At 28.9% G+C, this 15,154-nt stretch overlaps 1 long non-coding RNA gene across 1 annotated transcript; it reads right to left on the reverse strand.

The window, feature by feature from the left end:
- Window positions 1-9,839: 9,839 nt before the first annotated feature.
- Window positions 9,840-11,647, reverse strand: LOC132951299 (uncharacterized). Its single transcript, XR_009665324.1, has 3 exons — window positions 11,582-11,647; window positions 11,400-11,508; window positions 9,840-9,984 (listed from the first exon to the last, which is right to left on the reverse strand). It is a non-coding gene; the product is annotated as an uncharacterized LOC132951299 (long non-coding RNA).
- Window positions 11,648-15,154: the final 3,507 nt, after the last annotated feature.

Consider the following 15,154-nt stretch of genomic DNA (forward strand, 5'->3'; position numbering starts at 1 on the left):
GAACAAGCTTTATGAGTACACGGGTACTCAGCGTACTCCCAGGTATAGCCGGTTAATCTTGAAAAATATTTATACAAAAAAATCTACTAGAGTTCAATGAATTGAAAAAAAAATTGTTTGAGAAATCTGTGTGAAATAACATTAAACAAAAGAATACGCTGGAAGCTAAATACTGCAATACATATTAACTACAATCCAAAAACTAGGTATTGTTTACATTATAATAATACGAACAGTTATTATGATCAGAGGTGTATCACCGTAATATATGTATTAGAAAATGTATAAAAACGAATGTAATTTATAAAGGATGCAAAAAAATTAAATCAGAAAAAGGTCCTTCACGGACTCTATTATGTGATTGTAATTTATGAAGGACACAAAATAATGTTTAATTTAAAATAATATTGTTTTTGGCTAGGTCTACAGTCAATATTAAATAACAAACTATAGTCTAAATTCAAATAAAAACATAGTCAGATATTTGTTTTAGTCTTTGTAAATATGTGCGGAAAATAATAATTAGATATCGTAAAATGTAAAAAAATGTGGAAAGAAAACCCTGAGAATTCTTTGACAGTAGGATAATAAAACACAAAACTATATATTAAATTAAAACTATTGATTTTATACATTTTCTATTTACAAAAGCTCATAAGTATTGAAAACCTTATAAAATCCTAAAAAAAATTATATTTTGTTATATTTTAAAATACATTTTATAATTTGTTGTGTTAAAAAAATCATTATTTAATGTTGGCTGTATTTAAGTTTTTAATAACTATACTGGTACAACTCTAGCTGACAGTCTTTAAGACCGTGTTAAAAACTATAATAATTAGTTAACGTCTAATTTACTGTCCTATCCTAACCTAACCTAACATAACCAAATTAATAATATTTAAATATTTTCTTTCATTGTTATGTTTACAATATCGAATACCTTTATAGTTAGTAGGAAAACATCATCGCAAAGCTCTCGACTAGTGATTGTAGTCGTCTATCATCATCATAGCTTCAACTAATCTTAGGTTTACCAAACTAGCTTCTTATGACTAATTACATTAGGACACTTTGAATAAAAAGTTCCTGAGTTGCAGGTTGCCGAACTTATAAGTGATTGATTATCAAGTTGATCCTTAGATTGTTGACACCTTAGTTCCCCTCGAAGACCGCTGGTAAGACTATTATGTCCTATCCATTATGTTATATCTATATTATCTATGATGGAGCTATACCCAGCTCACTCGTGTAAACAATTTGAAGCACATAAAAGCGATTAACGAGTCTGATAATATGAAATCCCAGACCTGTCCCCCATACTCTGATATTAAGAGCCCTGCCCACCTTCATATTCTCTATGCAAAAAGTAAATTTAAGACAAATTTGTAAATCAATGCACAGTCTCTCTATTGTACTAATATTTGTGATTTCATTAATTTTCAGTATTTTGTATAATTAGATTGGGAAAAATAAGACAATATCATTTACAAGACTGTGACTAACACAATCATACTTTGATAAAAGTATATGATATAAGTACCTTCTATATTTGAATTCTTCGTTTTTTTCCCGGTACTTTATTGGTGGACGGCACTTTAACAACGGTCCCTCGATCTACTAAGGCAACCTTGAGGCATTTCCTTTTAGGAAATTAATTAAATTCTCAAACATAACTCTTAATTCAAGTGTTTGTAACTAATAAAATATATGTTATGCTATTTATGGACGACACTTGCACCATGGCCCCTCGATATAGTAATGTAGGCGACCCGGCACATCTCTTTTAGATAAATGATAATTTTAAACATTTATGTTTTATAGATAATTTGAAGAAAAATTTAAAATTGAAGAGAGACTGTGTGAATTAACAAAATTTGTGGTATGAAATGTTTATTTGAACACCTGTTATAATGTATTATAATGAACTTAAGTTAATTTTTTATAATGTACTAAGTAAACATTTGAACGTTTATTACAATATATGTATATTATACATAGATTTCAAGTATGATTTTTTTTAGTTTTTTTTTTTGATAGTTACCTACCTACTACAATACAAGACACTTTATTTTTATATTTTGAAGCAACATTATATGTTTTGGATTATTTAGAACAATATAAACTAAATTTCAGACCCATAGTTTAGTATTTAAAGTTTGTATGATCAAAGTCGTGGAACCAAATTTTATCAGACTCTACTAGAATGTTGTAGTTAAATTAAACTATAATATAGTTATGTGGAATAACAGTACCTAACCTTCTATTATAATTTGTTATGATTATAATATTTTAAGTAATAACTCAAATTTAGAACTTTTACGGTACTTAATACATTTTCCTAATATTTTAACAGAAATTATGGAGCTAAAAATATAGAAATACCTATATTATGTCACGGTCCATAGTTGATAGTTTTGTTTCATTTATAATTATAATGCTTTTTAATATACTTTTTCATAAATTAATATTTATTACAGTTGGCTTTTATGATTTGTTTGAACTATTAGTACGTATTTTTTTGGGGAAATCACTATTATTACAACACCGTTACCAATATGCGTTTTTTTCTGGTTAGTTAATATGATTGCATGTTTTCATGATTTCTTCGTATTTATGCTTATTTTCTTAAAATGTTTTTATATTTTCGGTTCATCCGTTACCTACCTCCCAAGTGTGTAAATAAAGAATTTTTTTTGTAAACCAATTTGAATTATTATTTATTAATTTAAAAAAATTTTAATAAAAACGTTTTCATTCAGTATTTTTTTGAATATTTTATTATTTTTAATATTTTTGAATATTTCAGTGCATATTATATTTGCCTGTTTTAGTGCATACATGCAGGCAAATATTTAACACTTAAGAGGATGTCAGATTTTTAGCGCACCATTTATTTCTCTCTCCGACCCACGCACAATCATTTTAGTGTTTTCTTAATCGTACATTTGGTATGCTACGCGTGGGTCAAAGATGGAAAACAAATAGTGCGCTGACATCCCAACTTACACGAGTGAGCTGGGTATGGCTCCATCATAGATAATAAAGATATGGATAGGACATAATGGTCTTATCAGCGGTCTTCGTCCTTCGAGGGGAACAATTGAGGCCAAATAAAGTATACTCATATCGAGTATCGACTATCAATATAAAGGAACCTCAATTGCCTTCCCCTCCGGGAACGCGGCCTCAAATGTATTTAACATAGGCGTGGACTATCCATGGTGTCAACAATCAGAGGATCAACTTGATAATCAAACACGGCAACCAAGTTCGGCAACCTGCAGCAACTCAGGATCTTTTTATTCAAAGTGTACTAATGAGTCATAAGATGGTTAGTTAGGTAAACCTATGGTTAGTTGAAGCTAGTGGCCTTTGCAATTCAAGATCTTATCCTACGTATTCGGCATTGTTAACATAACTATTCTACCTTTACACTTTTTCTTCCCCCGTCTCTCACAGCTATATACAGGTTCAGCCACTCTCATTCCACACCTCCATATGATCGGTATTCTGTCTATCCATCTCTTCTTCAGTCTTCTCGCCCCTCATTTCCCACCTAAATTAACTAACTTCTATAGCCACTCTCACTATCTCTTATCATACAGTGGCCGAACCACCTAAACCTATTCTCTCTTGTTTTCACTACAATATGTACACTACCCTACACTACCCTTAATTAATTAATTTCTTATTCTATCCTCTTTTGTACCTTAACACCTTACTTATTATTCTCATATCTGCTACCCTCACTCCACTTACCTACCCTAACATTACATTTATTTTTCATCTTTCCCTTTCATACACCAAACATTCTGAAATCCTGTTGACCCATTTCCTTATCTTCGCCATATTACACACTACCTAATTCCTATTCACCCAGTTTCTAGTTACCTACAAGTCATCGTACTTGATTATCGGTGAAAATATTTAAATATCATTGAGCGAATTCCCTACTCGAAAGAATTGCTTAAAAAAATATCATACCTCACCAATTTTCTAATTTTGAACACGACTTTATTGATAGCCCGAATAGTGTTATACCGGTATAGTTACAATACATATATTGAAAATTTTCGGGCAATACATCCCCTGATCAATTAACTATAATAAAAAAAAAACCTACTGAGAAATAAGAAAATACATACCCCGTGACGGAATCGAAATCTGCTACGAAACTTAGTCTTCAAAACACTGAAACGTTCACACATTTCAATCTGCTTATGATATATTATTCCCAGTTTGAAAATGTTCACTGACGAATACCATTTCTGAAATAACACGCATCTTATGCAGTAAAATGTTCTACAATATTCTAATGACCTAGTTACAGTCCACAGATATTATATAAACCTACCAATAAATACCTAATATTAATTTTTATTACACAGAGTTTGTATTTTAGATTCTGAGCGAAGCGATGAATGTATTGATTCTACAATGATGTACATTTATAATAATAATAATATATTAATAATACATTTTCATTTTTTTTATTTTTGTGTCTGTCATCACCTTTTAGGACAGTAAAAGTGCTTGGATTTTCTTCAATAGTAACTTTTCTGATAGGAAAGTGAATCTAGTTGGTACTTTAGGGGGTCAAAAGTAAAAATTTCCCAGTAGTTTTCACAAGCGACGTGAAAAACAAAAGAAAAATTAAGGAAAAACGGGAATTTTTACGCAAAATCTGTTTTCGAGAAAATCGATTTTGGTTTTTGGTGTAACTCTAAAACAAATGACCGTAGGGACATGAAATTTTGACTGAATGTTTATATTAGCATTTTCTATACACCATAAAATTTACAAAATATTTTGACTCTTTTTGAGCTGTTTACGGCCATTGTTAGTTTTCAATTTTTTTAGTTTTTTTTTCTATAAATATCAATAAAATTTTATCTGTTGAGTAAAAAAGCTTGAAAATTTAATAGAAGGCTCCCAGGTTATTGTTTCAAAGGCAGATGAAAAAAATTAAAAATCCTTAGTCACAGTTTTTAATTATAAGCATTTAAAGTTCAAATTTTGACAAAATACGGAAAAATCACGAAAAATAGCAAATTATTTTGAGTTGAGAATTCATAAAAATTTTTCTTTTTAAATCTAAGATTTGAAAATGTAATATAAGATTACTCATAAGTTTGTCTACCTTTATCAAAAAAAAAATGTCTAGAAGAAACTTAAATTAAATTTTTATGAGCGTCTGAAATTTATATTTTTACAACATTTGATATTTACTCGATTTCTCATGTAACAATTTTCTTATTTTATTTTAATTAAAAAACGAATGACTGTAGATACTTTAAAATTTCACTGAATGTTTATATTAGCATTTTCTATACACCATAAAATGTTGAAAATATTTTGACTCTTTTTGAGCTGTTTACGGACATTGTCATTTTTCAATTTTTTTAGTTTTTTTTTCTATAAATATCAATAAATTTTTATTTGTTGGGTAAAAAAGCGTGAAAATTTAATATTAGACTCCTGATATATCGTTTTAATAGCAGTTGAAAAATATTAAAAATACATAAGCACAATTTTTTTTTATAAGCATTTAAAGTTCAAATTTTGACAACATTTATCAAATTTATAATTTATTAATTATTTTGTGGTTAAAAATTTATAAAATGTTCAACTTTTGTAGCTAAGGATTGAAAATTTAAAACAAGGCTCCACGTTAATAGGTTATATATAAATTTTTTCATTCACAATAATATCATCAAATATACTTGGTAATATCATAGGGTGACTGACCGTTTTCGCTCAGAATCGTTTTTCTTATACAATGATATTATATCATTGAATTCAAATTTAACACCATCCATTACAGTGACCCACGTGTAACCTACTGTACAGCAGAGCGACATCCACTTATCCACCCTTTTTAAATGTTGTATTTAAGGATTTATTAGTTTTATTTTTATACCTAACAAAAATTACATTTATTCACAAGTCAGTTATCAACTAGAACTCGACTACGAGTAAGACAGCGTTTGGATTGTTCGGACTGGCGTATTATTTATTATTATTATACATTGCGCCTTTGGTAGGCAGTAGTAAACGTATATGCTTCTACGTTACTTCGTTAACAGATTTTCCGCGACAATAAATATTTAATTCAAGTCTAAAAAGTAAATGTAAGACCAAAATAATATAAAAACAAACTTATGCATAAACATCGACTCTTCCAGTGAAACCTAGCTGTACTGCAGCACACGCTGTCGTCGAAGAAACAGCTATCTTCATCCGTCTACATCTCGCTCCATCTCCATCTCTCTCTACATCTCGCTAATTGAAACTTATCTAGTATACAATACTAGTACCTTTATGATGTGTAATATATTCTGGTGTTCGATGAAAAAGATTGAAATAAGATAAAAATACATATTTTTTTGGTTTTGAATATGAAAGCTGTGAGATGATCGATATGAATTTTGTGAGAAATCTAGAGGTACTAGAAAACTGAGACGAGTGTGTTGAATGAAATAAATTAAAAAATTGATTAACACAACAATCGGTTAAAAATTAATTTAATTCAAATAATGAGATAAACCTTATTAGATCATTTAAATTGTCCAGAACAAGCCCCCAGTTGTTGGTCGCATGCCAATTTTAACCATATACTAGACCACAAGTTTATAGACATTCTATAATGTATTCTCCTGCCGGTGACACTGTTGGGGAAAATATATTTTTTTAGTAATTAAATTACGATACGAATTATAAATTACGTAGGTACTTGACCAATACTCGACTACCAGAATTAAAATTAAAGAATGTGATATACCTAGGTAACCTATTGATCGATTCTAAAACAGAAACTTAACCTAGGCACAAATAATATCACAATATCAAATAGTGAAATGTGAAAATTTGAAGAAAATTTCCCTTAGGTATATCCCGTAAAACCCCCCCAAAAAAACGTACGTTTGAGGTGTTCTCTAGGTATGATCTGCTATGTACTTACAAATCATATTAAATAACATTAATCATTATGTATTTTCTTATTTTGTTAGGTAGGTATAAAAACCAACCTTCCTACTTATAAAAGCATTACCTAATCATTGATTTAAAATTTTAAAAATTATTTTACTATAACAATAAATTAACAGTTGTAGGCAAAGTATTATAATTTAAGGTATTTTTCATAATATCCTAATTTTTGTACACCTATAACAACTGGATTTTAAAAACTACTCTACGTCTAGCGGGTATATAAGTTTGTCTGACAATAAATATTTACATTAGGTCTACCGCCTCAACAGAATAGAAGGACAAGACTTACGTAATTATTTATTCTTCCGGCGAAACGCGTTCCCTTCGAGTGTATAATATTGTCTAGTGTCAGAGCTGTGCATCTCCGCCAAGGAAAATGCAGCGCGCGTCTTCATATCTCCGATCCAAAAGTTCAGTCTGGAAGTATTGAGATTAATGACATTTATAAAAATAGGCACCTAGTTTAATAACCAGAATGGAACGAAATATGTGAGTACGTATTGGAATCGCTGTTCGTCTCAGACGATTGTCATTTGCCATAGATTATTTATAATTATAACCTCACCGTCCTAATCATAGAAAATATATATATATGGTCCTAACCGATGGATGATGGATATTTTTACATTATCTTCAAAAAAACATTTATTTGTTTCTACTAGACGCAAATGCGGTAAATTGAATTCAAATTTATAATATAGATAACGGTTTTTTTTACTTGGTAACCATTCATTTATTACTTGGTTTATTAACAAATTCTAATTGATATAAAATAGTAATTGAATAAAAATAGTTTTATTGATCCCAATATTTAAAAATAATGTTTCAAATAAAATAATAAAAAAAATTTAAGAAATACCTATTAATTAATATGTATTACCTAAATAACAAAATAACTAAATAAATTCGTAGCTTAATAAAATGTCCAGAAAAATTAAAAGTCCAATTTAAACGAATATAAATTATAATTTAGATAGGTGTATAGGTATTGTATTCGTTATATTTTGAGTTTCATTATAGGACATCAGTCAATCAGATGCTATTTAATATTTTAAAATAAAAAACTTCGACAGTAATTCCATATTGGCAAGTGTTGTTTTCTATAACTGAAGACCGAAGTTATAGTATCGAGCATAATGGGTACGTAAAAAAATAGAAATATAATTTTAAAAAATTACCTTTATTTAATTTTATTTAATTTTTTTTTAATAAGTTTTTATAATATTGACTTTAACCCATATAAATGTTCTTATTTCATTTTTTCAATTCGTTGATAATATATGAAACGAATTCTTTGCTTGGAAAGCAATGTTTAGAAAATTTAGAAAATGCAGTTTATATTTAAATCCGTGGCCTAATTATAAATAATAATTTCTGATGCATTGATGCTGAAGAGTGAGAGAGGTGCACAATCAGCCGAACCGAAATCTAACATCTTAAACACTTAATATAAACAATTTTTCACACACGCGTCATGGTATGAAAATAAAAAATATTTATAATTAATATTTATACCGATTTTCTACCGATTTATACCGATCTTCTATATTAATAATAATTATAAATATATAGCAATAACAAATCATTTTTGAGTAGCGGCCAACCGGGTATGTTCCCAGTATCCCGCCGGCCCAGTCCGCTCCTGGTTCATATTGTAACCGAAAAATCTAAATAATCTATTATATACACAGTTACTTTTTACAGATATTATAAGTTAAAATTTGGCCGAAATTACATATTAAAACCAAAAATAACGATTTTAGTTATTTTGTTGTTATTTAAAAATAGTAAGTATTCGCGGATTTATGAAACTTTTAGAGTATATTTAATATTATTATAATTTATAGACACGATGACACTTTCAAATGTTATTATTTGGGCAAAAATGACTTTAACCTACTATTGTAGGTGCTAATGTCTAATAGTAAAATAAATTACTTTAATCTCAATATTATTTATTAGTTAACGATGTCTTTTCTCAGAATCGTTTTTCGTTTGTTCGTTTTGTATTTTAATAATTTATACATTGGTATATTAATATTATTACTAATAATTATAGTAGGTGTGTTTGTTTTATTTCATTAATTAATTTAATAGTATACCAATAAATTATATATTAATTAATAATTTTTTAAACATTGTGTTCGAAAAAATAAAAATAAATGTGATTTTAATTAGTCTTGTAATGTACCTACCTATATGTAAAAAATAAATAAATATAATAATAACTATTGAACTTTTAGGGACATAATAGGTAACACATTCGTGTATGTAGTATTACACTATTTATATACCTATACGAGTATATGAGTAGGTATGTTATTCATAAGTGCGCACACGTCAGGATAGGCAGTTGACCATTCCGTGAATATTACTTTTATGTGTGCATGGTTATACGGCCCTAATCCCTATGATATAGAATATAGATATTAGGTGAACAATAGAAGTTAAGTATGTGACACTAAATTGATAGCTACCTATAACTTATAACGTTGTATTTGGAAAAAAAAATACCAGTTATTAATTAAAATTGTATCTTATGACTATTATCAGTTATAAGTTATAACATATATTTCTATAAATTAAACCAAAACATATATATATATTTATATATATTGAGTACCCTATAAAGGTATGCACCTATTAATTATAATTATTCTACGAACAGGGACTGGAAAAAGGACGACGACGTTTATATCTCGCGTATTTTATACATTTCTAGTCCGGAACTAAAATATGCGCCTACAACACTTGGATAGCACATTTTTCGTGACATTAAATATTTGTTTTAAGTCTTAAAAGTAAATTTAAGCCCCAAAAGAATATAAAAACAAACTTACTTTAATTATCGACTCCTTCGGCGGAATCTGTGACGTGTGTGAATTGCGACGCCCATGAGGAAACGCTCCAGAATACAGCCAGAACTTAGAATATCTTCTTTGCTTATTGAAATTTTAGAATTTTTAGTCGAATGTGTCTTCTGCAACGACTCTGAGATTTGCCATAGATAAATAAATAAATGATAGATATTATACTAGGTACATCAATATGATGAATCCACGGATATAATATAATGCAACTTTTTGTATCAAAGAGTTCCGTGTTAAGGAACAATTTGTTCATTGAAATTTGATATGACAATAAACCAAAATAGTTTATAATTTTGATTATAATAATATGATATGGGTATTATTTAATTTATTATTTTCGTTTATCAATTTAATTATTGATTAAGGTGGTGAATAGATATCAGAAGCACAATAATATTTTTTTAAGAGCATATTGTATTTTATGAATTATTAAATAAAAATGTGATTACTGGATTTTAGAGGTACAGTAAATTCATCAAATACCAACTAGATTTCTAAAACTCCGAGTCCATAATTCTAGATTCTGAGCGGATCGATGACTGTATTAATTTTACAATGATGTGTTCTTTATTTTTTAATATTTTTAATTATTTTTTCTTGGTGGTCTGTGTAAACGATAAGTATTCGTAATAAAGATTCAATTTTCATATATAATATTATTTTATAGACACTCAGTATATGTAATCATATGTTTATTTTTAGTTTAGTTTAGTTGTAGGTATTTAGTAAATAATAATAGGTATACGAAATTGTTTTTTCGAATAGCAATTTATTGTTTGTATTAGTACCTACACCATAATAGGGAACTACAATTTTGTAAATGATGTACAAATGTATTTTTGGTGTTTTAAGGCTGCTGTAAGATCAATTTATGAGAATCCTTGCATTAAATTGTTAGGATTATTTGATATGAATAATTATTTTATTACATATAGGTAAGTCGATCAGAAACTAAATTTACACTGAATGTTAATAGTAAAAAGCTATTAAAATATCTATTATTTGTATTTTTTTGTTAATAATAATTAAGACTTAAATATTAGCAGTAATCTTGTTCCTTTCACAAAATGTTTTTTAATTATTTTTAATTTAATTTACATTTATACGTTTGGCATTTATCCCAAAGTTATCTCTGAATAATAATTTGATTCAATTTAATAGTTACATTATATGGATTATAAAAACTACAGTTTCCAGCTTCTACTACAACATTGTTTTATGTTTTTAATTTTTTAAATTCAGTCTGCACCTTGTGTTGGTGATTTTACACGTAATATAATAAAATTGATACTAGTGATGAGTAGGTACCTGATTGTTTAATCAAATTATTTACACGATTTCAATAAAAAAATATCTATGAAGTATAAACATCCGCATTTCTATTAACTATAAATTCATAATTGTATGAGCTATACATGTTACATATATTTTTCGAAAAAATTATTTAAAAAAACAAGAATAATTCCTATTTTACGCCTAATTTATGTCTAAAAAGTAAATGTAAAATAGTAGGTAATAATATGAAAACAAACTTACTCGTAAACATCTACTCTTCCGGTGAAACGTAGCTAGAGTGCCGCCATCGCCGAAGAAACAGCCATCTTCATCCATCTCCATCTAATCATCTCACTCCGATGAACTGAAACTTGAAAGTATCGAAATACTTTATGAAAATAACCTGATCATAATGAAATTTGCGAGTTTTTATTAAAACTTACATTATAATATGTACGGTTTAACGAACTGTCTGTTTATATTAGTGGCTTATTGTTTTTTTGTTCACTGAAATCAAAATATACAATATATTATATTTATAATACAATAGTATTAGCTGAAATTATTAGAATTGTTAACCATCGCCGACGAATTTCGACAATTGACGATTGCCATAGATATTATAAAATATATTGTTTATTATGATAAATCCATAGAACTTATATATTATAGTATTATCTAGTACTATCAGTATTATCAGTACCTATACGGTATATTGATAAATCGTATGTTCTTTTACAGAAATCTTTGTCATCTGCAATGCACCTATTCTGGTTTTCTATTTCAATTATAGTTCGCATGCCAAATTTAACTATACAAACTGGTCCAGGCGCGGACTGGCTGGGATGCTGGGATGCTACAGCATCCCTTGCCCTAAAATATATTTGCCTAATATTATTTATTATGTATTTAAAGACTCTAGACACCTAATGAACAACAGATTGTTACCAACTTACGAATACTAGTAATCTATAATATTGTACAACTTTGATTGAAAGTTTTTTGTAACTTGGTACTTATTTACGTGTTTAACGTATATTCAATATTTTTTCAAAACAAAATAAAATATATTAATATTTTATAAATAATCTACATGTATTAAATTCGCCCCAACAATTTATGTTATTTGCCCTTTAAATTGTGTAGCATCCCGTGCCCTATTTTACCAGTCCGCGCCTGGTTGTATATTCGTTAAAACTTATAACTTTTACGCAAGAACGAAATCTAAGCTTGCTGGTGTATTTTGTCATTTTGGAAAATAAAATAAAAGTTAAACGTTTCTATAGTTACTAATAAATCAAATTTCCTCAAAATCTTTTAATTTATATCTCATACTTCATAATATAACTTTGGAAATAATACAATTTTAAGCTTTTTTTATAAATCATTTTACATCATTATTTTTGATTAAATAAAAAAAATCTAAGTTAAATTCGGCCTGTATGAAGTCTTCTTTTACAAATAAAAATTCGACAATTCTACAAGGCCTGATAATTTATGAAGTAATTTTTGTTGGTATAATACTATAGTATTATAATATTATACCCATAGGTGCACCTTATCAAACCCCCTCCCCTCATCGAATTAGATATCGGGCAGTAGATTAACGGAAAAGTATTATAAATTATAATTTATAATTAGGATGGCAACTAAAATATAAAAATAAATATAATTTTCAAATTTTATAGAATTGCAGAAAATTTGAAAAACTGGAACCGGCACCTGTAGCTTAATATTTTAATATTGTATAGGTAGGTGTCAACGCAGTCTGCGGCAACAATAATAAATAATAATATAATATTAGGATCCACAATCTCCTACTATATCAGATACACTATAGCTGATGTAGATTTATGATTGAATCGCAGTTATTACCTATATATGTGTTACAGTCAAAACAATCATTACACGTTTGATTTACCGTTTGCGCATTTACATAATGGCAATAGAGATAAATAATAATCATTATATTATGTTTTATCGGTAGGTATGCTGCTATTACTGTCGAACGGATCGCGACAATGAAGAGAATAATAATAATAATAATAATATAGTATAGGTATTATGTAAACGCTATCGCGCGACAATAATAATTATTCATTATCTGGTTATTCGAATAACGAGACGATGCATTTATTATAATAACATATTACTTTTTTGTATCCACGAGCGACCTGCACGGCGATATCACGATAAGCGACGCAATAATAAAATAATAATATAAGCCACGTACGGATACTTCGGTTTCCTGTAAACATGCTATGATTGCTGTTTCATATTTAAGACGCATTTATTGTGACAATCTGCAAGACGTGTATCGTAGTTACGAAACTGAGCAAAATGTTTGATACGACACGTGGCACTCGAAAGACTTGAGCGATGCGCACACAGTACGTCATGATACATTGTGATAATAATATGTTTATATTATAAACGATAAGATAAAAACATAATACTATGTATCGCTCTATACCAGCTCTGTGGTCTGAATTATTATTATCCACCTACGTCCCACATAGTTGCTCTTGCACCTTTAAGTAAAAAAATTCCATTTTATGAGGGATCAGGGCCACTCCCTCTTAGGATACCAATATTGATAAAATCGTTAATATATTTCCTCGTTGGTTGAGCGAAGACGTATTCGTTGCAGGCAGCAGGGCTTGAAACCGAAAATATTTTCCCTTTTTTTTATTGAACAAAAATTTATATTTAGAATCTGAATTTACAAGTAGTACAATAATAAGTAAATGGGATGTGGGTTGATTGGTGGGAGGGGGAAGTCACCCAATGGTGGCACCCCGAATATATATTTTTTTTTATTTCGTTTTCAGTTTTTATTTTTTCCTATTTCAATTTCGGTTTTGATTACCGGATGGTTTTTTTTCGATTTCGCTTTCAGTTTCGATTTCAGCTTTTAACGGTTTTAACGGTATTCTAAATCGAAATCCAATATTATCGGTTTCAAGCCTTGGTGCGGGTATTAGATTTATTGATGGACTGTTAAACAGCCAAATCGAATCCACTGATCTTGTTTCACTAATATGCATTAAGGTATATCATCGTTTCACTAGATCTGCGGCTCCTTTTTATGTCCCTCACACCACCACAAACTATTTAAGATAACGGGCCGCTGAGAAGGTTAGTGTAGATTGCCAACGCCTCATTTTTTAGTTTAAAAGTCTTATCTTCTATATTTTAACTGCTGCGTATATACTTAATTATGCATGTGCTTAGTTATCTTTATAATTTACTATTAATGCAAATCGTGTAAAGAGGGCCTCGCCCGTTAAATAAATAAAACAAAATACAAATTAATAAAATTCAAATACGGCGATTTCCGCTTACAATGGACACGTCGGGACCAAGCTCATTTGCCGACATCCAACGCGGTAGGCCATATGAGCCAAAATTAATTAGTTTGTTTCCCTTGGAATATTAGGGCCAGACCGTTTTATCCATTTTGCCAATTTTACGCTTATGCCGTTGCCCACATTAGGCGGAAATCCGCTGTAACAATAATAATAATGACCGCCATATTTTAAAACAAACAAATGTAGATCGGCGGGCGTGTCACAAAATTTTTTTTATGTAGGTACCTACTATGTTAGTATTGTAAATTATAATATCATACTAGTATCTTGTACTACCTACCTGTAAGAATCAACCTGAAATCAGAATACGTTTCCGCTTTGATATTATAATATAAATTACGCGTTGTACATTCAATTAAATTAATGTATACGATGTATATTATATATACGAACACGTGGCATGAGGGATGCCTGCAGGCTGCAGCAGCAACAAGTGTGGCAATGATACATAATATCTAATAAATACAGACTTGCAAGTATTATTATAGGATGTATTTTATGACTTTGCGCATGTCGTGATGGTTTTCCAATGATATGGATGTAATAATCTGGAATTTCAAAAACGAACCGATTGTTTTTAAAGGGATATGTTTTAATAGCAATTTATATATTATTCTTTTAGAATTCGGTTGTAATACCTACCTT

This window comes from Metopolophium dirhodum, chromosome 8 (genome assembly GCF_019925205.1).
Source record: "Metopolophium dirhodum isolate CAU chromosome 8, ASM1992520v1, whole genome shotgun sequence".
Classification (NCBI taxonomy): Eukaryota; Metazoa; Arthropoda; class Insecta; order Hemiptera; family Aphididae; genus Metopolophium; species Metopolophium dirhodum.